Below are 13,643 nucleotides of genomic sequence, written 5' to 3' on the forward strand. Positions count from 1 at the left end.
AGCCCCTGCAAATCAAAATAAATGTGAAAACCACATCCGGTATCAAGGACCCAAGAATGAGAATATGATGAGTTTTTAGATAAGATAGTGTAAATACCTGCCGAGGTTGGCTTCACTTTTCCATCCTTTATATCTTGCAAGTACTTAGGGCAGCTTCATTTCCAATGCCCTTTCTCATGGCAGTAAAAGCAAGTAGCCTCTTTAGGATCAGAGGCAGGACGAGCGTCAAAACTGGCCTTTCCTTTGGGTCCATTGCTTGAGGACCCAGCTTGGGACTTTCCCTTCTATTTTTATTTAGGAAGACCTTTCCTCTTCTTCCCCTTTCCTTGGCCAACGGAAAAGACAGGATCAGTAGCAGCAGGAGTGGAGGCAACACCTTTTCCTTTCAATCCTCCTTCAACAGTATGCAACAGGTTCTGAAGTTGAGATAATGTGGTCTTTTGGTTGTTCAGATGATAAGTCATGATAAACTGATCATAACAACTGGGCAATGAGTGGACTATATCAATAGTCAATTCCTCATCAAAGTTCACATTAAGCTCAGCAAGCGTTCCATGTATCGTTGCATTCGTTGCACATGGCTAATGGCGGAATCTTCGTCTTTCATCTTGCTGGTGATGAGGGAGTTTACTACCTCGTATTTCTCTTGATGAGCTCGTTGGTGGTACTTTTCCACCAAGTCCTTGTTCATCTCATACGAATAGTAATCCTCGTAGAACCTTTGTAGCTCAGGAGTCATAATTGCCACCATGATGCAAGCAACTTTTGTTGCATCATTATAGTGCACCCTATACTCAACTAGTTCTTCAGCAGTAGCGGTAGTTTCATCAATCTCTTTTTCCTCGAAACAAAGAGCCATTTTGATATTTGTCAAAAGAAGTTCCTTTTAGAGTACATACTCTTTTTCCTCGAAACGAAGAGCCATTTTGATATTTGTCATCCAATCATTATAATTGGTGCCATCAAAAGTAACTCTCGATAAGATGTTCAAGAGTGAGAAGTTGTTGTTGGAGGAGTTGTTGTTGGAGGAGGAATCAGAAGCATTGTTGGGAGTCGATATCTGAAAGAGAAGAAAGACAACTTTTAGGTTAGATATGAGTAATCCTCAATATAACACCCAAATGAAATATTAAGGCTATGAACCAACTAGATATTTCACAACTTAGAAAAGGGACACCGTAATCTACTTGTGAAATAAATAAAGGTAGGTAAATGACGATTTACCAATTTCACCATGAAAAACAAAATTTAAGCGAATTATGTTTTTAATGAAATTCCTATATCTTTTGAGATTCATTGAACTATTCAGTGGCATGTTTAATCTCGATTATGCTCTTCCATTTGTGACAGGGATACCGAGGATCACAAACAAGATGTGAATAACCATTCAAATTAGCTTGGTACTTTCGATGTCATTTATCATCTAATTAATGTGTCAGTTAGCCACACACGCTCCATTAATCAATGATAATTTACGAGACACCCATTGCCACCTTTTATTAGTCCATATTAGTGTGCCGATTAACCACACACGCTCCACTAACGACCAATAAAGTGCAATGTGCAATTTCATGGGTTAGCATCAAATTCACATTTTTCCTAAAGTAACTAAGATTGGGAATTTAAAAATTATTTTAGTTACTTTTTTTATTTCATTATACTTATTAATGAGAATTACTTTTCCTATCAAACTCGTTCAGCTAACGACCCTCCACCAATCAAGGAAGCGGTGGGTGAGAGTGGACACCCATTCAACTACCATTTTATAGGTAGTTTCCTTATAACCCCCTTATAGATCGGCTTCGTGAATAAGGCGTACTAGCGGTTCAATTGACTTAGTCTTATACATATACTAAATATTAAACACTTAATTTTACATATAGTCTAAGGTGTGTTTTAAACTTTTCAAAATACTTGTTGGGTCTAAATTTGGTTTATACTTTGCTTTTCTAGGAAAATATATTTTTATGTAGTTTTTGTGTATTTGTGTACAACCGTACTCCTGTGTACAGCCGTACACGGGTGTACGATTGGTGATCATATATATAAGGTGACGAGTGCATGTGTAAGGCTAGAAGGCTAGAGAAGAGGAGCATGTTCTAGAGAGAGAAAGTAGAGAGAAGAATAGTGTGTGTGAGAGAATCTTTTGTAAGGAGCATCATTCATATCTTCAATACATTCAAGATTCAAGTTATTCTTCTTCTCCTTCTCTTCTATTTTGATCTGGAATCATCCGTTTGATTGGGATTCCGCACCATCAAACGGATCTGATTGATACACAAGCAGATTGGGGACTTACGGTTGGTATCAGAGCTTGGATTGTATCAATCAATTTTGTCAGATCTGGAGCGTATTTGACCTTATTTTTGTAGGATTTTTGCGTTTTTGGATAGATATTGGCAAAATAAGGGGGGTTTGTTCTTCACTTTTTTCCTAAAAACGAGTTTTTGGTCGAGTTTTGGAGCAAAAAGGGTGAAAAACGTCGTTTTTCGCGAGCTGTTGAAGGTGTACGGCCAGTTGAAGGTGTGCGGCCTCGGAGTGTGCGGATCGGTGTACGACCTCAATGTGCGGCTCGTTGTGCGGTCTTCTTCTCGTTCTCAGCCTCGCATCGCATCACTTCGTTCTCGTCCTCGCTTCGCATCACGCTTCGTTCAGCAGCAGAAATCCTCGCAGCAGCGCTCATATAAAAAAAGGAAATCGGGTTTCTGGAGGTGTCGGGGATCGAACCCGGGTCTCCTTCCAACTCAGCTTAACGCCTTACCAACTCCTCTAGCATCCCTGATGTTCTTTTCCTCCCATATTTAATTCAAAAGGACTCTCTTTCGCACCCACTTTCACAAATTTAACACTTTTAACCCCAAAATCAATTTCTTTTATTTTTAAATTCCCCTTTCAACCCAAAAATTTTAGTTTTTAATTTTTGACTTTTGATTTTGACTTTTTACTTAAAATTTTGACTTTGACTTTTAAAGTTTGACCTTTTACTTTAAACTTTGACTTTCTCGTTTAACCTTCAAATTTTCAAATTTAGCTTTTCAGTTTGACTTTTTAAATTTGACTTTTAAGGTTGACTTTTGAGTTTTTTTTGTCAAAGGGCATATTTTTAAAACAATGAGTTCTTCAAACACCAAAGTCAATAAAATTTCTTGTTCTTAAACATGCATTGATAATGTTAAAAATTTACTTGAGCATATCGAGTTATTATGTAGAGAGAACGATGACCTAAAATATGAAGGATATCAACTTAGAAAATGACAGAAACCCCTGAAGGCTGAATTAGAAGCAAAAACCAAAGACTTTAGAAAACTTCAGGAAGAGTATAGCAATAAGAGTACGAATTATAGATATGTGACTGAACAACTTGATGAGGTAACTGCTGAGCTTGACACATTGAAAAACAAATTTGAAAATGCAGATTTTACTTTTAGAAAATTTGATGTGTCAAGTGAAGTAGTTGCATCCATGATAGAACATAATTTGCAATTCATAGAGAATCAGCAAAAGGGTTTAGGATATGACAAAGTGCCTCCTCCTTATAATCATAATTATCAGTTTAAGCCATTGACTAAAGAGGAAATGGACAGAGAGCCGCATCTCAAATATGGATTTGTGTCAGGAGGTAGTATTAATGTTGAGAGTACTAATGTTTCTACTTCTTCTGCAGATCAACCACGAAGTCATTGCAAGCAAGCAGCTGAAGAGACTGTCTCTGATAATGAAATTGTATCAAAGTCTGATGAATTAAATTTTTTCGATATATTTGATAATTCTTATGTGGTTGTGCCAGAAAGTGTTGAGCTGAACGATTCCAATGCTTCTACTTCATGTGCAGGTAAAGTAGCAGAAGATGAGAACAAGGAGAAAACTATTGAACAATCCAATAACTCCTTGAACTCTGAATCTGTTGCTTCGAACTCAGTTGCTTCTGATCAACCTGCTGTTGAAAAATACAGGCCACCAAAACAAGCGAAACAGAGTGCTTGCTGTAATTGTGCTTGTAGGAACAACAAGGAACAAGGCAAGGACACGCCACCAGGGGAAGGAAGAAACAACTTCCCAGAGAAGAAAAGGACATGTTTTCACTGTGGAACACCTGGACATATTGTCAGACATTGTCCAAATCGCGCATACGTTCCCTACTACGCACATTGCTGGCAGAACGCACCAATAGGGAGATTTTACAAAAGAAATACCTCAAGGTCACGTTCAGACAATGGCGACTGGAATGCCACGAAGGGCAGGAATCCAACTCCCAAGAGCAAGAAGGGAATGTCGGCCAAGAAGCCAAATCCAAGAGATGCTCCAATAAAGCCAAGACCAGTTAGGTCAAAGCCATCTCGACAGCCGGTTTCAAGTTCAAAAGCAAGCGATAAGGCACCCACCAAATCGAAAAGGAAATGGGTTAAACCCGACTACAGATGGGTTCTGAAGGTTCACTCTCCCAAATCTCCTAATGTTTCTAACGTTTCTACATCTTCTGTTTGTGATAAGCAGGATATGTCATGGGAGAGAGTTCCGTGCAAGGATGACAAAGGTCAACCCAGTTTCAAAATGGACTGGGTTCCAAAGACCAACTGATCCCGCTTTGTGTCGGAGCAGCTATGGAGGAATAGCATTAGACTTCGGTTTGTTGATAGTGGCTGTTCCAGGCACATGATAGGGGACATCTCTCAACTGTAAAACTCTCAGAACTTTAAGTGAGAGTATGTGTCCTTTGCGGGAAAGGAAGAAAGGAAGGGATCACTCATGGGGTTAGTGCTTAACGATGTGAAGAATTTTCGGATCTATTCTGAGATTATGCGTGCTGTTCTCAGACCTTCTGGATGAAAATTCAATCGGTGACTTACGGTTTGAGTTTTCTTCTCGATTCTCTTGATTTTATCTTACACTGTTTCATTTCAAAGACATTTTTCTTTAATTTCTTTATATGTCTTTCTTTAGTAGGTTGTTTTGGGAAGTGATATGAAGTATAGTGCTAAAGGGCAATTTATGATGCGTGTAATGCACTAAAGCCGAATTGTCTAGACTTTGTATTCAATGTGCTGGTGGGCACAAAGGATTCAAAAGGACTAGACATTGATTCACCATGAAAGGACTTGACTAATATGAACTTAGATAGTTTCATTTGGACTGACCATACGACACTCGGGTAGATTGAGCAGTGAGATAAACATGGGAACCTGCGAGATACACTAAAAGTTAATTATCTAGAACTGTGGATCAATATTTCCTTGATGTATGGACTCATGTCCTTAATTCCGTTATTGATAGGCCAACTGGGGGGTTCTGATAAAGTAGGTCTGTAAGAAATTATTTTCTTGCTTTCTATCTGTCAGTCATATGTTGTTTCCTTTGCGTGATTGGAACATATCTGACCTGGATTGAAACATATGCAACTCTAATTATACGCACCTCCTTATCTATGAAATTATTTCTATCTGTTAGCCATATGTTGTCCCCTCTGCGTGATCAGAAGATCCGACCTGGTACAAAGCATATGCAACATTCTACCTCTCAATCCCTCTATCTCTGTTAGTCATATGTTGGTCCCTCTGTGTCATTGGAAGACATCCGACCTGGGATACAACATATGCACTTCTATATCTGACTTCTTTCTTAATGATTGAATACTCACCTAAAGTAAGGAATTCTTTGGAAGTTCTTGATTACCAGGGTATATCGGGAAGTGGGAAACACGTTCTAGTACATCTAAAATTGAACCACTTAATAGGTTGTCTGTAGATCTTGCTGCTTAATTTAAGTGGACAACAATATCCTTGGTCGTCGTCAGCTAAATGTCCCTTTAGGAATATATATCACAATGACTTGTCATTTATAATCTGTCAGATCTGTCCATACCCTTTGTGTTTAAGTGGACCACAATACCGGTGATAGACCAGATCTAGACATGCAGGCGTGTGCTGATAAACGATATTGGATTGCTTGACAACTTTGATCCCAATATTAAGCAATTGATGATTCTCTTTGTCATATCCTGTCACAAATTTAGGGGGAGAATTAAAAAATTCAAAAATCAAACAAAAATCAGAAAATTCAAAAATCAAACAAAAATCAGAAAATTAAAAATCCAAAAATAGTGTTATTTCTATTTTATTTCTTGTTCAGAAAAAATCAAAAATCCAAAAATATTTTTTTTTCTGTTTTAGAAAATATGAAAAATACAAAAATATTGTGTGCTAAATTTTCTTTTAGTTTTGTTTTGTCTTGAAAAGTGAATTCAGATATAGATGAGATTCATGGAGACTGTATCGAGATTTCTGAGCCAAGGCTTCATCCGTGAGCATCGAAGAATTCTCATTCCAAGGAGCAAGAAATGAAGATTATTCTTCCAACATTCAATCCTTCAACCCCAGAAGCAAGGTCAAGCTGCACTTGAAGATTACGTGACAGATTGCAATGAAGCCTCCTCAATCAATTTGCTGTTATTCTTGAACCTGCTGAAGTGATCCAGAAGATTAGTTCTCTCTGTTGTTCTCTCTGAAGATTCTTAAGCTGAAAGCGCTATCTTTCAAGAATCTTATCAAGAAGCCTCCTCACCCGACGAGCGTTCAACGTCAAATTTTGAAGAAAAGCCCAACTGCTCGAGATGAAGTCGTTTATTGAAGATTCATCATGTTCATCTTGAAGCTATGAAGAATTTGAAGATTAATGTTAAAGCCAAGCTCCCAATGAAGATTGACAAGAAAAGCCAGCTACTTTTTAGGGGGAGCTTGTTGGTTCAATTAGAAAAGAAAGCTATAAACCAAGGGGGAGATTGTTGGGCCTAAATTTGGTTTATACTTTTCTTTTCTAGGAAAATATATTTTTATGTAGTTTTTGGGTATTTGTGTACAGCCGTACTCCTGTGTACGGCCGTACACGGGTGTACGGCTGGTGATCCTATATATAAGGTGAGGAGTGCATGTGTAAGGCTAGAAGGCTAGAGAAGAGGAGCATGTTCTAGAGAGATAAACTAGAGAGAAGAATAGTGTGTGTGAAAGAATCTTGTGTAAGGAGCATCATTCATATCTTCAATACATTCAAGATTCAAGTTATTCTTCTTCTACTTCTCTTCTATTTTGATCTGGCATCATCTGTTTGATTGGGATTCCGCACCATCAAACGGATCTGATTGATACACAAGCAGATTGAGGACTTACAGTTGGTATCAGAGCTTGGATTGTATCAATCGATTTTGTCAGATCTGGAGTGTATTTGACCTTATTTTAGTAGGATTTTTGCGTTTTTGGATAGATCTTGGCAAAATAAGAGGGGTTTGTTCTTCGCGTTTTTCCTAAAAACGAGTTTTTGGTCGAGTTTTGGAGCAAAAAGGGTGAAAAACGTTGTTTTTCGCGAGCTGTTGAAGGTGTACGGCCAGTTGAAGGTGTGCGGCCTCTCGTTCTCAGCCTCGCATCGCATCGCTTCGTTCTCGTCCTCGCTTCGCATCACGCTTCGTTCAGCAGCAGAAGTCCTCGCAGTAGCGCTCATATAAAAAAATGAAATCGGATTTTTGGAGGTGCTGGGGATCGAACCCGGGTCTCCTCCCAACTCAGCTCAACGCCTTACCAACTCCTCTAGCATCCCTGATGTTCTTTTCCTCCCAGATTTAATTCAAAAGGACTCTCTTTCGCACCCACTTTCGCAAATTTAACACTTTTAACCCCAAAATCAATTTCTTTTATTTTTAAATTCCCCTTTCAACCCAAAAATTTTAGTTTTAAATTTTGGACTTTTAATTTTGACTTTTTACTTAAATATTTGACTTTGACTTTTAAAGTTTGACCTTTGACTTTAAACTTTGACTTTCTCGTTTAACCTTCAAATTTTCAAATTTAGCTTTTCAGTTTGACTTTTTAAATTTGACTTTTGAGTTTTTTGTCAAATGGCATATTTTTAAAACAATGAGTTCTTCAAACACCAAAGTCAATGAAATTTCTTGTTCTCAAACATGCATTGATAATGTTAAAAATTTACTTGAGCATATCGAATTATTACGTAGAGAGAACGAGGACCTAAAATATGAAGGATATCAACTTAGAAAATGACAGAAACCCCAGAAGGCTGAATCAGAAGCAAAAACCAAAGACTTTAGAAAACTTTAGGAAATAGCAATAAGAGTGCGAATTATAGATATGTGACTGAACAACTTGCTGAGGTAACTGCTGAGCTTGACACATTGAAAAACAAATTTGAAAATGCAGTTTTTACTTTTAGAAAATTTGATGTGTCAAGTGAAGTAGTTGCATCCATGACAGAACATAATTTGCAATTCATAGAGAATCAGCAAAAAGGTTTAGGATATGACAAAGTGCCTCCTCCTTATAATCATAATTATCAGTTTAAGCCATTGACTAAAGAGGAAATAGACAGAGAGCCACATCTCAAATATGGATTTGTGTCAGGAGGTAGTATTAATGTTGAGAGTACTAATGTTTCTACTTCTTCTGCAGATCAACCACTAAGTCATTGCAAGCAAGCAGCTGAAGAGAGTGTGTCTGATAATGAAATTGTATCAAAGTCTGATGAATTAAATTTTTTCGATATATTTGATGATATATTTGATAATTCTGATGTGGTTGTGCCAGAAAGTGTTGAGCTGAACTATTCCAATGCTTCTACTTCATGTGCAGGTAAAGTAGCAGAAGATGAGAACAAGGAGAAAACTATTGAACAATCCAATGACTCCTTGAACTCTGAATCTGTTGCTTCGAACTCAGTTGCTTCTGATCAACCTGTTGTTGAAAAATACAGGCCACCAAAACAAGCGAAACAGATTTCTTGTTGTAATTGTGCTTGTAGGAACAACAAGGAACAAGGCAAGGACACGCCACCAGGGGCACGAAGAAACAACTTCCCAGTGAAGAAAAGGACATGTTTTCACTGTGGAACACCTGGACACATTTTCGGAAATTGTCCAAATCGCGTATACGTTCCCTACTACGCACATGGTTGGCAGAACGCACCAAGAGGGAGATTTTCCAAAAGAAATCCCTCAAGGTCATGTTCAGATAATGGCGACTGGAATGCCACGAAGGGCAAGAATCCAACTCCCAAGAGCAAGAAGGGAATGCCGGCCAAGAAGCCAAATCCAAGAGATGCTGCAATAAAGCCAAGACCGGTTAGGTCAAAGCCATCTCGGCAGCCGGTTTCAAGTTCAAAAGCAAGCGATAAGGCACCCAACAAATCGAAAAGGAAATGGGTTAAACCCGACTACAGATGGGTTCTGAAGGTTCACTCTCCCAAATCTCCTAATGCTTCTAACGTTTCTACATCTTCTGTTTGTGATAAGCAGGATATTTCATGGGAGAGAGTTTCGTGCAAGGATGACAAAGGTTAACCCAGTTTCAAAATGGACTGGTTTCCAAAGACCAACAGATCCCGCTTTGTGTCGGAGCAACTATGGAGGCATATCATCGGACTTCGGTTTGTTGATAGTGGCTGTTCCAGGCACATGATAGGGGACATCTCTCAACTGTACAACTCTCAGAACTTTAAGTGAGACTATGTGTCCTTTTCGGGAAAGGAAGAAAGGAAGGGATCACTCCTGGGGTTAGTGCTTAACGATGTGAAGAATTTTCGGATCTATTCAGAGATTATGCGTGTTGTTCTCAGACCTTCTGGATGAAAATTCAATCGGTGACTTACGGTTTGAGTTTTCTACTCGATTCTCCTGAGTTTATTTTATACTGTTTCATTTCAAAGACATTTTTCTTTAATTTCTTTATATGTCTTTCTTTAGTAGGTTGTTTTGGGAAGTGATATGAAGTATAGTGCTAAAGGGCAATTTATGATGCGTGTAATGCACTAAAGCCGAATTGTCTAGACTTTGTATTCAATGTGCTGGTAGGCACAAAGGCTTCAAAAGGACTAGACATTGATTGACCATGAAAAGACTTGCTAATATGAACTTAGTTTCACTTGGACTGACCATACGACGCTCGGTAGATTGAGCAGTGAGATAAACATGGGAACCTGCAAGATACACTAAAAGTTAATTATCTAGAACTGTGGCTCAATATTTCCTTGATGTATGGACTCATTTCCTTAATTCTGGTATTGATAGGGCAACTGGGGGGTTCTGATAAAGTAGGTCTGTAGGAAATTATTTTCTTGCTTTCTATCTGTCAGTCATATGTTGTTTCGTTTGCGTGATTGGAACATATCTGACCTGGATTGCAACATATGCAACTCTAATTATACGCACCTCCTTATCTATGAAATTATTTCTATCTGTTAGCCATATGCTGTCCCCTCTGCGTGATCGGAAGATCCGACCTGGGACACAACATATGCAACATTCTACCTCTCAATCCCTCTATCTCTGTTAGTCATATGTTGGTCCCTCTGTGTGATTGGAAGACATCCGACCTGGGATACAACATATGCACTTCTATATCTGACTTCTTTCTTAATGATTGAATACTCACCTAAAGTAAGGAGTTCTTTGGAAGTTCTTGATTACTGGGGTATATCGGGAAGTGGGAAACACGTTCTAGTACATCTAAAATTAAACCACTTAATAGGTTGTCTGTAGATCTTGCTGCTTAATTTAAGTGGACAACAATACCCTTGGTCGTCGTCAGTTAAATGTCCATTTAGGAATATATATCACAATGACTTGTCATTTATAATCTGTCAGATCTGTCCACACCCTTTGTGTTTAAGTGGACCACAATACCGGTGATAGACCAGATCTAGACATGCAGGCGTTTGCTGATAAACGATCTTGGATTGCTTGACAACTTTGATCCCAATATTAAAAAATTGATTATTCTCTTTGTCATATCATGTCACAAATTTAGGGGGAGAATTAAAAAATTCAAAAATCAAACAAAAATCAGAAAATTCAAAAATCAAACAAAAATCAGAAAATTAAAAATCCAAAAATAGTGTTATTTCTATTTTATTTCTTGTTCAGAAAAAATCAAAAATCCAAAAATATTTTTGTTTCTGTTTTAGAAAATATGAAAAATACAAAAATATTGTGTGTCAAGTTTTCTTTTAGTTTTGTTTTGTCTTGAAAAGTGAATTCAGATATAGATGAGACTCATGGAGAATGTATCGAGATTTCTGAGCCAAGGCTTCATCCGTGAGCATCGAAGAATTCTCATTCCAAGGAGCAAGAAATGAAGATTATTCTTCCAACATTCAATCCTTCAACCCCAGAAGCAAGGTCAAGTTGCACTTGAAGATTATGTGACAAATTGCATTGAAGCCTCCTCAATCAATTTGATGCTATTCATGAACCTGCTGAAGTGATCCAGAAGATTAGTTCTCTCTGTTGTTCTCTCTGAAGATTCTTAAGCTGAAAGCGCTATCTTTCAAGAATTTTATCAAGAAGCCTCCTCACCCGACGAGCGTTCAACGTCAAATTTTGAAGAAAAGCCCAACTGCTCGAGATGAAGTCATTTATTGAAGATTCATCATGTTCATCGTGAAGCTATGAAGAATTTGAAGATTAATGTTGAAGCCAAGCTCCCAATGAAGATTGACAAGAAAAGCCAGCTACTTTTTAGGGGGAGCTTGTTGGGTCAATTAGAAAAGAAAGCTATAAACCAAAGGGGAGATTGTTGGGCCTAAATTTGGTTTATACTTTGCTTTTCTAGGAAATATATTTTTATGTAGTTTTTGGGTATTTGTGTACAGTCGTACTCCTGTGTACGGCCGTACACGGGTGTATGGCTGGTGATCCTATATACAAGGTGAGGAGTGCATGTGTAAGGCTAGAAGGCTAGAGAAGAGGAGCATGTTCTAGAGAGAGAAACTAGAGAGAAGAATAGTGTGTGTGAGAGAATCTTGTGTAAGGAGCATCATTCATATCTTCAATACATTCAAGGTTCAAGTTATTCTTCTTCTCCTTCTCTTCTATTTTGATCTGGCATCATCCGTTTGATTGGGATTCCGCACCATCAAACGGACCTGATTGATACACAAGCAGATTGGGGACTTACAATACTAGGGTTTTATAATATTTTAAATTTCGAAAGTAAAATTTTTTTATTTAAATTTAAAAGAAATTTATTTATAATTATCTATTAATTAAACGTTTAAATAATTTATTAAACCAATTGAGGATTATCCAATTAAATTAATCAAAATAATTTAACCTAATCCTCTCCCCATAATTTTCGAAAAACATGGGAGGGATAATTCAAATTTTATAATTATCAAATTAATCACATAAAGTGATAATTACCAAAAATAAGAAAACCCTATCATGAAACCCTAATTTTCGAAAATACCTAATCTTGGGAGGAAGGCAAGGATTTCAATCCTTGCCATATTTCGGAAATCAAGAGGGTTTAGGAAACCCTAATTTCAAAATCTTGTAGGACAAGGGAAAGGGTTAAAACTCTTTTCAAAATATCGAAACTAAGGGTTAGGAAATCCTAATTTCAAAAAACCCTAAGTCCAAAAGGGTTTAATTGCCATAAACCCTAATTGATCAAATTCAAACAATTACAATCAAATTCAATAGAAAACAAACCAAGGCTCTGATACCACTGATAGGTTTTGAGCATAACAAACAATTCCTATGTGTGCATGCAACCCTAATTCCTGGATCTATGTTTTCTCTAATTGAACATACAACTTTGAACATCAAACATAAAACCCTAGAAGGTATATACTATTTTCAAAATCTATGAAATAGGGTTAAGAAAACATACCTTGATTTTTATTTGGCAATAACAATCGAAAACCTAGTAATCTTTTTCTTCGAGAGAAAGCGTCACAAGTGTCACACCTCTAGTAGATCACACCTAAACTAAGCAAGAGGATGAGAGAGGAGAGAGGAGGAGAAGCTATTAGAAATTCGGTTATCCTTCTGGGATTCAGATGGCCGAAAATCTCAAGTCGTATGGGTCTGTTTATAGTGCATATAGGAGACATTGGATAACCCTAATTTGAATCAAATATTATTAATTTATATTGATAATTATCCACCTCCTTAATTATCCATATGGGATAATCTAGAAACCTAATTATCCTTAGGAATTTCGTCCACCACCTTCCCTAGGAAGGTTCTGGAACCTCTTGTTCAACTATTGAACAATTGCACTTTAGTCCCTGCATTTTTAATTAATTCTTTTAATCCTGAAATTAATTCCAATTAATTTCTAATTAAATATTAATTAAATAATATGATTTATAATTAATATATTATTTTCATAATACATTAATAAATCATTTATTTCAATTTATTAATTAGATAATAAATTCAACCTCTCTCCAAAAGTCATATTATTTAGTTGCTAGTTATGAGGGCAACCCAAAAGGCCCGTGCTACTATCAATTCAAGTATATACCAATTATAGTTATGGGCTTAGACACCTAATCCAACATATATATTTGTCGTAAAAATCTTGTATTCCAAGATAATGATGGATCTTTCAGTCGTCATCCAAAAAGTTATTGTTAAAAAAGGTGATGTGTCATCAGCGGTAATGAACATCAACATAAGCGATCAATGAGTGCCTTGAAATGTTAAGTTTGTGATGTCTCATGATAGCGTTGGTTTAAACCATCATTCACCGACATAGTATTTCGTTTGAGATCTCATCAGCGTGTGGTTTCATATGTTGAATCATAAATCACTTTTATTAGAAGAAAAGTGGCAAGAATAGATAGGTGCATGTAATATA

The sequence above is a fragment of the Lactuca virosa genome, chromosome 4 (genome assembly GCF_052849685.1).
Source record: "Lactuca virosa cultivar CGN04683 chromosome 4, Lactuca_virosa_CGN04683_v6, whole genome shotgun sequence".
Taxonomy (NCBI): Eukaryota; Viridiplantae; Streptophyta; class Magnoliopsida; order Asterales; family Asteraceae; genus Lactuca; species Lactuca virosa.